This window comes from Eriocheir sinensis, chromosome 57 (assembly GCF_024679095.1).
Source record: "Eriocheir sinensis breed Jianghai 21 chromosome 57, ASM2467909v1, whole genome shotgun sequence".
Classification (NCBI taxonomy): Eukaryota; Metazoa; Arthropoda; class Malacostraca; order Decapoda; family Varunidae; genus Eriocheir; species Eriocheir sinensis.
The window spans coordinates 968,549-977,471 of NC_066565.1; the positions used below are offsets into that span (position 1 = coordinate 968,549).

Below are 8,923 nucleotides of genomic sequence, written 5' to 3' on the forward strand. Positions count from 1 at the left end.
GGATCGTGTTTCTTAATGGTCCCTCCAAGCGAGAAAAATGAGAAAACATCATCACTCACACAAACCATTTCATAATATATATCAAAGCATTTGTGATCAGTTTATGTATCATCTATTTTGGGGGGTTTATATCATGGCACAAATTTGGCCCGTCACTGCTACATGGTAAAGACACAAATTTGGCCCGTCGCTGCTACACGGTAAAGCCACAAATTTGGCCCATCGCTGCTACACGGTAAAGCCACAAATTTGGCCCATCGCTGCTACACGGTAAAGCCACAAATTTGGCCCATCGCTGCTACACGGTAAAGCCACAAATTTGGCCACGCTGCTGCTGCTACGGTAAAGCCACAAATTTGGCCCACCACTGCTACATGGTAAAGCCACAAATTTGGCCCGTCACTGCTACACGGTAAAGCCACAAATTTGGCCCGTCACTGCTACACGGTAAAGCCACAAATTTGGCCCATCGCTCCTACACGGTAAAGCCACAAATTTGGCCCGTCGCTACTACCAGGTTATTTATTTATTATTTTTTTTACATCAAAGGTCACGGCTCAAGGGCAACAAAAAGAGTCCAAATAAATAAATAAAGCCCGCTCCTCGCCGCTCACATAACATGAAAGTAGAGTAGCCAAAAGAGGTCACAAAACTTACCCAGCAGCAGCCATCCTCTGGCCTGTGTGGTGCGAGGTGAAGAGTCTGCCCCCAGGCCAAGCACAGGTCTCCCAAGTAGCATAACTTTATTTTCATACAAAACTACCGACCCAGACAGTGGTGTGAGAAAAGTAGTGCCTCGTCGTGGCAGAGACGCACACATCTGACAAATCAACTCCCTAACAATACACTTCATATAAAAACATGGTACACATTTTATACTGTATGAACTATATATAAGGCAAACATGTCTTCTAATAAGCTTGCAGAGTCTGGCGTCGGGGCGCGGCGGCCCGGGGCAGAACACTCGCCGGCCCGGGGGTGTGGGGGCCTGGGGTGCTGCTGCTGCTCTGCCCTGGCGGGTCTGCTTCCCCCGGCGGAAGTCTGACCCAGTGAGGGCGGCAGTGGCCACCAGCACCCCCGCCTCTGCCCGTCCTTCCCTGGCAGCGCCTGGCGGGGCCGCTGGCTGCCCGGGGCGTGGCGCTGCTGGGCTGGGCGAACGGGGCGCCAGACCTGCCGCCAACGGTCCTCCAGACTGGCGGCGGCGGTGGGACGCAAGGGTGGGGGTTCGCCGCCTGTGCCGCAGAGTTTCGGGATTCGTTGCTTGTACCACAAGAGTTTGGTTGGCACTCGGAAACAAGTTGACTGACTTAGAATCCTAGAAAGTAACTATTTTTTTGTATTTCTAAACACTATTATATTGTAATATTTTTATACTCTTTGATTTCAAAATATAGGTATTTATTTTTATCTAGTAAAGCTCCACTGGCGGCCGCTGTATAAAGTAAAACAGGTAATATTTCCGGCTACGGTCCAAACACAAACACGGGCATCCACGGGTAGAAAACGGAGGTTATTAGTCAGTCGGTCAGTACGCGGGGCACGCCTCGGCAATGTCTACAGAGACTTGCTGTGTGCATCACCTCAAGGCAAACTTACCTACGCAATCCTTAAAACAAAGTGTAGAGCAAAGTCTCCAAAAGAAGCTTAAAAACAGTATAAAATATAAACAGAACAAGACTCTCCACCAGCCAGCTGTGGGGATCTGGAGCCTCGGGGACACTCGGACTGGGGCCGCCTGACACGGGGCTCGGGGCGGCGGGGCGGGGCGTGTGTGTGTACGGGTGTGATGGGGATGGGAGGCAGGGAAGGGGAAAAATGGAGAAAGATGCGTGTGTGTGTGTGTGTGTGTGTGTGTGTGTATGTGTGTGAGGAAGGAAGGATAGGGAAGGGGAACACAGCGAGGAATGGAAGGGAAAGAGAGATATGCGTGTGTGTATGTGTGTGTAAAGAGATGTGTGTGTGTATGTGTGTGTGTGTGTGTGTGTGTGTGTGTGTGTGTGTGTGATTCGCTTAATGGTATCTTCCTGTGCTGGGTTACAATCTAATGTGTTGTGGGTGTGAGGGCCTGGGGGTGCTCGACACACACACACACACACACACACACACACACACACACAGATACAGACTCACCCATATAACCCATTTCTACTCAAGACATTTCACTCGCTAAGCCTGCCTTACGTATAACCTTTTTTTTGTTATTGTCAGACATTTCAATACACAATCCTTACACAAATTAAAAGGAAAAATAACTTGTACGACAGGAAAGAGCATAAAACAATAAAAGAAAAAGATATGCCTTGGAAACTGTAGAATGCCTGGGTGATATGACGTAAGGGTGGAACAGGAAAAAGCACTTAAAAGAGATATTGCCTCGGAAACGATAGAATGCCTGGGTGATATGACGTGAGGGGTGGAGTGAGTTAGTTTACATCCGTTGTTCTGTCCGCTCACCGCTCTCCCCCACCAGGAGCTTAACACACATCAACCTCCTTCTGTTCCAGCGCACACGGACACCCCCACACCCCCACAAGAAGCATCAGAACACACACACAGCTTCACCACACGACACGCCCCCCCTCGGCCGCCTCTCCTTAACGTAGCTTTAACTAACGACAGACTGGCAAGCGGCGGGCCCTTCGGACACTCCCTCACACATACTCAGGTTCTTCCAGTTATGTACAGTAGTTGATAGTCTAGTCTTAGTGTTCTATCTCCCTAGTTAACGATCTCGGAAATGCAGGTGTTGGTGCCTCGAACGGACGATTGTGGAGCGCGTTGGTATGTCACGCGCTCAACCCGTCAATCAGTGGCTTCGTAAGTGTGTTGTTGTTGATGTTGTTGTTGTTCTTGGGTCTGCGTTTCCGCTTTCTTTTAATGCTTGTGATCTTTTAACGGCCTTCTCTTTTCCGGATGTTTTGATTTCGACGAGATTTTTCCTCTTCCGTATAATTTCCATGACCTTTCGTGGCTCTCTTTCCCCTTTTCCTTCGTTCTTCCTCTCCCGTTCAGGCACCAGAGAAGTTCGTAATAATCCCACACATATTTACTTTGCCTCTTCATCCTCCTCCTCCTCCTCCTCGCTGAATGGGACAAGATTTTTCCTCTTCCGCATAATTTCCATGACCTTTTGTGGCTCTCTTTCCCCTTTTCCTTCGTTCTTCCTCTCCCGTTCAGGCACCAGAGAAGTTCGTAATAGTCCCACACATATTTACTTTGCCTCTTCATCCTTATCCTCCTCCTCCTCGCTGAATGGGACGAGATTTTCCCTCTGCCGTATAATTTTCATGAACTTTTGTAGCTCTCTTTCCCCTTTTCCTTCGTTCTTCCTCTCCCGTTCAGGCACCAGAGAAGTTCGTAATAATCCCACACATATTTACTCCTCCTCCTCCTCCTCGCTGAATGGGACGAGATTTTTCCTCTTCCGTATAATTTTCATGAACTTTTGTGGCTCTCTCCCCTTTTCCTTCGTTCTTCCTCTCCCGTTCAGGCACCAGAGAAGTTCGTGATAATCCCACACATATTTACTTCACCTCTTCATCCTCCTCCTCGCTGAATGAGACGAGATTTTTCCTTTTCCTTATATATTTTTTTTTCACTCTCCCTCATGTTCAGGCACCAGAGAAGTTCGTAATAATCCCACACATATTTACTTTGCCTCTTCATCCTTATCCTCCTCCTCCTCGCTGAATGGGACGAGATTTTTCATTTTCCTTATATATTTTTTTTTCACTCTCGCACATTTATTTTGACTCCTCCTCCGTGTCCTCATCCTCGCTGCATCGGACAAGACCACCGACGTACGAGCTTAGACCACAAACGGAAAACCACACGTTCCCGTCCGCAACTGTACCGCTCTTACGACACGAGAAATACACAGGAACCATCGCTATTTTCCGACCGCACAGACAGACCTCACCTCCACACGTGACTACAAACCTTACAACCTACTTAATCGGTACCCTCCCATTCTATCGCTACCGTGTCATCGCACTCGGAACACTGCAGACGACGACACACAGTTCATCGATAAGACCGTCAGCGATGTTTTGCGATGGTTACAGATCGCCGGAAGTTACAATGTGATGGGATAGTTCGGTAACGTCGCTCCCGTACCGTGCTTGTTGTGGGAGCTTGTGACTGTCTCCTCAGGGTGGTACGAGCATTGACGAGTCCCTAGGTGGTGTGGCGTGTTGATGAGATGCCCTGTGTGGCGTGGCGTAGCGGGGTTCTGTACGTAATTGCATAGTTAATAGCGGAAGAACGAGAGTAGAAGAAAAGAAGAAGGAGAAGAAGGAAAGGAAGAAGAAGTATTTGGTGGTATTAGAACATAAGAAGAAGAGGAAAAGGAAGAGGAAAAAGAAGTGGATTTAATAATGAAGAAAAAGAAGAATCAAAACAAAAGGAAGAGGAAGAAAAAGAAGAAAAGTAAGAAGTGTTACCAGAGAAAAAAAAGAAAAAAAAAAGAAAATCAGTGTTACCAGAGAAAAAAAACTATGAAGAAGTGTTACCAGAGAAAAAAAAAAAGAAAAAAAAAGAAAATCAGTGTTACCAGAGAAAAAAAACTATGAAGAAGTGTTGCCAGAGAAAAAAAAAAAGAAAAACAAAAGAAAATCAGTGTTACCAGAGAAAAAAAAACTATGAAGAAGTGTTACCAGAGAAAAAAAAAAGAAAAGAAAAAAGAAAATCAGTGTTACCAGAGAAAAAAAACTATGAAGAAGTGTTACCAGAGAAAAAAATAAAGAAAAAAAAAAAGAAAATCAGTGTTACCAGAGAAAAAACAACTATGAAGAAGTGTTACCAGAGAAAAAAATAAAGAAAAAAAAAAGAAAATCAGTGTTACCAGAGAAAAAACAACTATGAAGAAGTGTTACCAGAGAAAAAATAAAGAAAAACAAAAAGTGTTACCAGAGAGAAAAAAAATGAAAATAAACAAATGACAACAACAAAAACAAAAGGATATATAATTAGAATAACCCCTTTCCACCAAGACAAAAGAGCATCGCTATCAACCCTCATCAATTCATAGAGACAGTGAATAAGGGAACTCGGACACAGCGGACTACACCTCGCCAACACACCACATCCAACAGGGGGCTTCAGAACACACCCATCGCACACACAGGCATCGCTCTCTACCCTCATCAATTCGTACAGAGACGGTGAATGAGGGAACTCAGAGACAGCGGACTGCAGCTCGCCAACACACCACATCCAACAGGAGCTTCAGAACACACCCATCGCACACACAGGCCTTTACCTCACTCCCTCTCCTCTAACTACCTTACAAGCTACTTATATGATAGTCTCCCTAGCTTTAGTAGACACACGGCCCTCTCGGACATCATCTCTTCTTTCCCTTCAACGTAGCGAGATTTGAGGTTTTTGATCGCACTGTGTTGTAATTGAAAGTGGGCCTGGATTCTCCCTCATGTGATGGGTCTTCGAACACCTCCTCTTCTATCTCTGTGACGTAGCGAGACTTGAGGTTTTGATTGCACTGTGTCGTAACGCAAAGTGATCCTGAACTGTCCCTTGTATGATGGATTTTCGAACACCTTCTCTCTCTTCGGTGTAGCGAGACTAAAGCTTCTGATCGCATTCGTATCTGCACTGTTTTTTTGGATTTTTCATTTTTGTTATTTAAGTTTTCGTATTGGTCATTTTGTAGCATTCATAACTGCACCATTTTTCTTGGGTATCTTGTAATTCTCTGTCGCGTAAGTTTTTGTATTTGTATTTTGTATGTGCACTGTTTTTCTTGGGTATCTTGTAATTTCTCTGTCGCATAAGTTTTCATATTTGTATTTTGTATTTTGTATTTTGTATGTGCACTGTTTTTCTTGGGTATCTTGTAATTCTCTGTCGTGTAAGCTTTTGTATTTGTATTTTGTATTTTGTATTTGCACTGTTTTTCTTGGGTATCTTGTAATTCTCTGTCGCGCAAGTTTTTGTATTTGTATTTTGTATTTTGTATGTGCACTGTTTTTCTTGGGTATCTTGTAATTCTCTGTCGCGTAAGTTTTTGTATTTGTATTTTGTATGTGCACTGTTTTTCTTGGGTATCTTGTAATTCTCTGTCGCGTAAGTTTTCATATTTGTATTTTGTATTTTGTATGTGCACTGTTTTTCTTGGGTATCTTGTAATTCTCTGTCGTGTAAGCTTTTGTATTTGTATTTTGTATTTTGTATGTGCACTGTTTTTCTTGGGTATCTTGTAATTCTCTGTCGCGTAAGTTTTCACATTTGTATTTTGTATTTTGTATTTGCACTGTTTTTCTTGGGTATCTTGTAATTCTCTGTCGCGTAAGTTTTCACATTTGTATTTTGTATTTTGTATTTGCACTGTTTTTCTTGGGTATCTTGTAATTTCTCTGTCGTGTAAGCTTTTGTATTTTGTATTTTGTATGTGCACTGTTTTTCTTGGGTATCTTGTAATTCTCTGTCGCGTAAGTTTTTGTATTTGTATTTTGTATTTTGTATTTGCACTGTTTTTCTTGGGTATCTTGTAATTCTCTGTCGCGTAAGTTTTCACATTTGTATTTTGTATTTTGTATTTGCACTGTTTTTCTTGGGTATCTTGTAATTCTCTGTCGCGTAAGTTTCTGTATTTTGTATTTGCACTGTTTTTCTTGGGTATCTTGTAATTCTCTGTCGCGTAAGCTTTTGTATTTGTATTTTGTATTTTGTATGTGCACTGTTTTTCTTGGGTATCTTGTAATTCTCTGTCGCGTAAGTTTTCACATTTGTATTTTGTATTTTGTATTTGCACTGTTTTTCTTGGGTATCTTGTAATTCTCTGTCGTGTAAGTTTTTGTATTTTGTATTTTGTATTTGCACCATTTTTCTTGGGTCTTGTTATGTCTGTGTTATGAAGTTTTAGAATTGGTCAACTTGTAGAGTGTCTGAATCTTTCCACGGTGTTCCTCGCTCTCTCTCTCTCTGTGTCTGTGGTGGTTCTTCTAATGTCTATGAACACATGTATTGCACATCACTCCCTGCTGCCTGGTGGTACAGACTCTCCCTCATCACCGACGTCATCACCTTCTGCAAATATATCAATTCTTAGACCTTAAAATTTCCTATCGTCTGTGTATTTGCATTCTTAAACTTCAATATTCTTCCATTTTCTTTCATTTCCATTCTTAATAAGTTCAATCTTTTCTTTCATTTGCGATTTCCATTCCTAGACTTTTAAATTTTCTTTCATTTCCGTTCTTAATAAGTTCAATCTTTTCTTTCATTTGCGATTTCCATTCCTAGACTTTTAAATTTTCTTGCATTTCCGTTCTTAATAAGTTCAATCTTTTCTATCATTTCTGTATTTTCATTCCTAGACTTTTAAATTTTCTTCCATTTCCGCTCTTAATAACTTCAATCTTTTCTATCATTTCTGTATTTTCATTCCTAGACTTTTAAATTTTCTTCCATTTCCGCTCTTAATAACTTCAATCTTTTCTTTCATTTGCGATTTTCATTCCTAGACTTTTAAATCTTCTTCCATTTCCGCTCTCAATAACTTCAATCTTTTCTTTCAATTGTGATTTCCATTCCTAGACTTTTAAATTTTCTTCCATTTCCGCTCTTAATAAGTCCAATCTTTTCTTTCATTTGTGATTTCCATTCCTAGACTTTTAAATTTTCTTCCATTTTCATTCTTAATAACTTCAATCTTTTCTTTCATTTGCGATTTCCATTCCTAGACTTTTAAATTTTCTTCCATTTCCGCTCTCAATAACTTCAATCTTTTCTTTCATTTGCGATTTCCATTCCTAGACTTTTAAATTTTCTTCCATTTCCGCTCTCAATAACTTCAATCTTTTCTATCATTTCTGTATTTTCATTCCTAGACTTTTAAATTTTCTTCCATTTCCGTTCTTAATAAGTTCAATCTTTTCTTTCATTTGCGATTTCCATTCCTAGACTTTTAAATTTTCTTGCATTTCCGTTCTTAATAAGTTCAATCTTTTCTTTCATTTGCGATTTCCATTCCTAGACTTTTAAATTTTCTTGCATTTCCGCTCTCAATAACTTCAATCTTTTCTATCATTTCTGTATTTCCATTCCTAGACTTTTAAATTTTCTTCCATTTCCGCTCTCAATAACTTCAATCTTTTCTTTCATTTGCGATTTCCATTCCTAGACTTTTAAATTTTCTTCCATTTCCGCTCTCAATAACTTCAATCTTTTCTATCATTTCTGTATTTCCATTCCTAGACTTTTAAATTTTCTTCCATTTCCGCTCTCAATAACTTCAATCTTTTCTTTCATTTGCGATTTCCATTCCTAGACTTTTAAATTTTCTTCCATTTCCGCTCTCAATAACTTCAATCTTTTTTTCCGTTTCTGTGTTTTCATTCTTAAACTTCAATATTTTCTTTAAGTTCTGCCTTTCCATTCATTTCATCTGCACTTTTCCGTCTTCAACTATAAAATCTTCCTTCATTTCTGCATTTCCGTTCTTAACCTTCAAAATTTTCTTTCGTTTCTGTATTTTCATTCTTAAACTTCAATATTTTCTTTAACTTCAACTATAAAATCTTCTTCCATTTCCACATTTCCGTTCTTAACCTTCAAAATTTTCTCTCGTTTCTGTATTTTCATTCTTAAACTTCAATATTTTCTTTAACTTCAACTATAAAATCTTCTTTCATTTCTGCATTTCCGTTCTTAACCTTCAATATTTTCTTCTGTTTCTGTGTTTTCATTCTTAAACTTCAATATTTTCTTTAACTTCAACTATAAAATCTTCTTCCATTTCTGCATTTCCGTTCTTAACCTTCAATATTTTCTTCCGTTTCTGTATTTTCATTCTTAAACTTCAATATTTTCTTTAACTTCAACTATAAAATCTTCTTCCATTTCCACATTTTCGTTCTTAACCTTCAATATTTTCTTTAGTTTCTGTATTTTCATTCTTAAC

The 8,923-nt window shown here is 40.2% G+C and overlaps 1 long non-coding RNA gene across 1 annotated transcript; it reads right to left on the reverse strand.

The window, feature by feature from the left end:
- Positions 1 to 729: 729 nt before the first annotated feature.
- On the reverse strand, positions 730 to 3,737 carry LOC126984440 (uncharacterized). Its single transcript, XR_007736742.1, has 2 exons — positions 3,534 to 3,737; positions 730 to 3,229 (listed from the first exon to the last, which is right to left on the reverse strand). It is a non-coding gene; the product is annotated as an uncharacterized LOC126984440 (long non-coding RNA).
- Positions 3,738 to 8,923: the final 5,186 nt, after the last annotated feature.